Below are 4,694 nucleotides of genomic sequence, written 5' to 3' on the forward strand. Positions count from 1 at the left end.
ATGTTAATTCACAGGTAAGAAAACTGCTGCACAGAGTTTCAAAAATAGTCCAAGGTCACTCTGCTAATTAGTCAGGCTACTACTTGGTCTTAAACTGTTTGGGACCAAGTCTTAATTGCTTCTGTCTTCCATAAATATTTAAATTTATCATATGAAAAGCATAATATTATGTCATAAATGTTATAAAAAAGTAGATTTTTCTCTTAATGAGCTTGTAGTCCTGTGGAAGAAATGAAGTAAATAAGTGAAAAGGCAACTGACAGTCTCAAAAAATAGTAAGAATTTTTTAAGACTATACTTTCAGGGATCATTTCTATAGTTCGTTAATAGTAAGAATTTTTTTCTCATAGAAATTAGAGGAGATAAATTTGAATTAAAGAGTATATTCATGGAGAAGTGGCATTGGATCTGTCCTTTGATATACAAAAAGAAAAGGAAGGGAGGGTGTATAAATCACTGATTATTGACAAAATGCTGCATTGTGGGTATTTATGTCCACAAATCACCACAATGAATGGAATGTACATCATAGAACCCATCTGCTTTATAGGTATCGCTAGATGCTAAAATTAACTAATGGCACTGTGATAGCTAATGAGGCTATTTGAGCACTAATTTGCGTTGTGCATTCTTTGCAGAGCAAGGTTAATTAATAATTAAGGAATTTATTTTTTAGCCATTTACTTTAATGGCTAATTCAAGATCTGTGTTGGTGCTTTGATTTCAAAACTTTACCTCGTTGTTTAAATTCTGGGAAGTTGGCCAAATCTAGTATATAGTCACAAGATGATACTGTTGAGAAGAAATTCAATAAGTTTTTATCATTTGAAATTATGAAATTGAGGTATATTTATTACAGAAAAATAAACAGTTGTTAATTTATTGACTGTAATTAAAAAATAAAGTCACCCATAACATCATTGCATAGAAATGATGACTAGTAATTCTGTTCAGTGTATTTCTTGAGAATCTTGCTTTTGGTTGCCCTTCTTTTGTGTCTAAATGTACATAGCAATTCCTGTACAGAATCGTTCTCACATTCCACGTAATGTATTGTAAACTAAATTTTTACCTAGTATGTAGTCATAGACCATTTTTATGTCATTTAATATACATTTTGTATATATTGAGGCAGTTGCTTAGGATGGAAAGAGATTCAACAGGAAGCCTCAGGGATGCAGCGTGTTTGCTTCCTTACGGACCCGGAAAGGGCACGTGACGTGGCCCCTGTGCTTATCAAATTGCAGTCTTTAAAGAACTATCTTGCCTTTCATATTTGGCAGTTAGGAGATCCAAATAATCATATTAACCAATGCCATCCCGATGAATTTAGTAAAAAATAAAAAATAGCACCCACAATACATAAATAAATAAATAAGCATGCTATATTCTCTCTTTCGGTTCATCTAAATTCCTCTCCTTCTGAAAAAAAAATCTAAAATTAACCTTCACAAAGATTAGCTGTGCTAGTGAAAGCTACCTAACTTGTATTTATTGATGACAGATAAACCTATCAGCCTCAATCATTCACCAGGGGGATCCAATCAGCACTAAGTCTGAACAAGTAAGGGGGTAAGATTATATAGCACAGTGAGAGGCATTTGGGTGCAATCTATTAAAAACAATTAAATCAGACAGATTAAGGAAACACAACAACATTTTGAAAAATGATCTTTCCTGTAGCCAGATTAAAGGCAACATACTCTGATAGGTGCGTTGTGCCAACTTCTGTGATTTAGGTAAATCACTTCTCTTTATTTTGGGGGAAATTTCTGAGTGGTTCCATTCTTATTTCTTCTGTTCAAAGAATTTTTCTGTCAAATTTTATTTACATAGGGTAATATTCAAAATGACTTAGAATTAAAGAATAATTCTGTATCTTTAAACAACTTGATTAAAATGTCAAATACTAAATATACATATACATATTATTATTCATGCAACTGTATAAAATCTCCTTAGAATTTATATAGCAGTCAGAATAATTAGTTACGTATTCCTTACTTGGTACACATAATGATTTGAAAAGCAATTTCTCCTCTCAGAAAATACTTGAGCTCTGTTAACACGAATCAATATGTAATGAATTTCTTTGTTCCGTTTTTCTTTAAGAAAATATTTTAATGATCTATGTATTTATAATGAACACGACATAAGACTGAAATATATTGAGTTCTAATAAACTTTTGAAAAATGTCAAAAGCCTGCTAATCTGGGTATTAGTTTAATCCCTCAAAACAATCACTTTGTCACTGAAGTGCTTCAGAGCCATACGATTCTCCGGTCTTCTCTTAGTATTTCCCAGTTCGATTCAAAAAGAATTTGGAACACAGCAGCTGCTCAAGAAATAGGTGTTGAATGAAATAACCAATGAATTACCTACCGGAATCTCAGAAGGTCCCTTCTTTGAACTTCATCCTGGAATATATAGTCTCAGACAATCTAGGCTACTCAATTAGCAAGGACAATTAGCAAAGACCTGGGATGGTATCTTCCTATATGTTTATTAGATCTTATTTTGTCCACTGGATTTTTTAATCTCATTGAGCCAGAAACACTCATTTATTTTTACTGCCCCTATCATTACTTTGCAATAATCCGCAATGTGTTCCATAAATGCCTCTTTATTGACTGATTCATGCTATAATATTACCTCAATTATTGATATAGAGAAAAGGTAAATTTTTGACCTACTGATATATTTTAAATAATAGAAATAATTATCCTTTCTCAGAAGAACTTCCTCTTGTAAGCTTCCCATCTGAGAAAATGTCACCATTGTGATCCACCTCATCACTCAAGCCAGAAGTATGGGTACAGCACTTGGGAGACAGAGACTGAGGTTGTCTGGGTGTTGGCAATGCTCCAAGTCCTGAATGACTGTACTGCTGAGGTCACTGTAACAATCCATGGGGTTGTGCCTTAGCTTTATTGCTTTTCTGTATGTGTCTTGTAGTTAAATACATGTTTTAAATACATTTTTTCCTGAAAATCACATTCTGATATTATGGCCCACATTCTATATTCAAGTATTTTATGACCCATGGGAGACATTACATTGGAAAAGCCACACTGCATTCTCAGTCTTTTGTACCCATGAAACTAGCACAGTTAAAGGATGAATTCAGAGTCCATGGACTTGAATTAGTGAACTGGCTCTCACACGTATGATGTCATCTTACTTAAATTATTTTGTTTTCTTTGACTTGTAATGGTAGTTACACAAGATGTATGTGCAAGACAAATGAGAAAGTCGTAACATTCGCACCTTAAAACATGAAGAAAAAAATCAGGTAATTATACTCTCTTTCTAAACAAAAACAAAAACAAAAAAAAAATAACAAAAACCAGATAAAATGCTGAGCAAACACACACTGTGTGCAACAATAAAGTGTTTGTTAAATTAGCACACCTGTGATGTGGCCTGTCTTACTATTTTAGTTGTATGCATGACTTTGAAACAAGGCAGCTCTGAGACACATATATCACAGATTTGCAAATAGAAAAAATCTTCCAAACTATCACCAGTCTTACTGAAAATCACTATAGATGATGATTTTCTTTGCATTCTTGAAAAAAATATCTGAAAAACTGAGAAGTCACACTCATTTCAGCAACTATAAATATTTTCCATTATTTATCTTATTATATTTATAATTACAAGTTGGCCAAAATGGTAGATATTAGTTTTATTTAATATCCTTCTCCCTTTCCCATTTTTGTACATTATAATGGACATATTTTTAAGAAAAGAGAATGATTAAAATAGAAAATTGTTATTACAGAACAGGTAACCTCAGCAATGCATTTTGGCTGTGCACAATTAAAATTAAGTTTATTTCTTTATTTTTTTAATATATTTAATTGATTATACCATTACAGTTGTTCTATTCCCCCCTTCATTCCCCTCCACCCGCACACTCCCTCCCCCACCATTCTCCTCCCCTTAGTTTATAACCATGTGTCTCAAGTTCTTTAGATTCTATATTTCCCCCACTATTATTGCCCCCCATCTATTTTCTACCTACCCTCTATGCTATTTTCTGTGCCTTCTCCCCCCTTCTCCTCCTCCTACTCCCCTGTTGCTAACCCTCCATGTGTTCTTCATTTCTATGGTTCCACTCCTGATCTAGCTGTCCTCTTGGTTTGCTTTTGTTTTAGGTGTGGTTGTTAATAACTGAGTTTGCTGTCCTTTCACTGTTAACATTTTTCATCTTCTTTTTCTTATATAAGTCCCTTTAGCATTTCATATAATAAGGGCTTGGTGATGATGAACTCCTTGAACTTGACCTTATCTGAGAAGCACTTTATCTGTCCTTCCATTCTAAATGAAAGTTTTGCTGGATAAAGCAATCTTGGCTGTAGGTCTTTGGATTCCATGACTTGGAATACTTCTTTCCAGCCCCTTCTTGCCTGTAAGGTCTCTTTTGAGAAATCTGCTGACAGTCTGATGGGCACTCCTCTGTAGGTGACTGTCCCCTTATCTCTTGCTGCCTCTAGGATTCCCTCCTTCATTTTAGTCTTGGCTAATGTAATTATGATGTGCCTTGGTGTGTTCCTTCTTGGGTCCAACTTCTTTGGGACTCTCTGAGGTTCCTGGATTTCCTGGAAGTCTATGTCCTTTGCCAGACTGGGGAAGTTCTCCTTTATTATTTGTTCAAATACGTTTTCCACTCGTGGCTGTTTCTTTTCCC

General features: G+C 34.2%; 1 pseudogene; it reads left to right on the forward strand.

The window, feature by feature from the left end:
- Positions 1 to 288: 288 nt before the first annotated feature.
- On the forward strand, positions 289 to 372 carry LOC118977029 (uncharacterized; annotated as a pseudogene).
- Positions 373 to 4,694: the final 4,322 nt, after the last annotated feature.

This window comes from Sturnira hondurensis, unplaced genomic scaffold, assembly GCF_014824575.4.
Source record: "Sturnira hondurensis isolate 20B ecotype Veracruz unplaced genomic scaffold, ASM1482457v3 Scaffold0021143, whole genome shotgun sequence".
NCBI classification, from domain to species: domain Eukaryota; kingdom Metazoa; phylum Chordata; class Mammalia; order Chiroptera; family Phyllostomidae; genus Sturnira; species Sturnira hondurensis.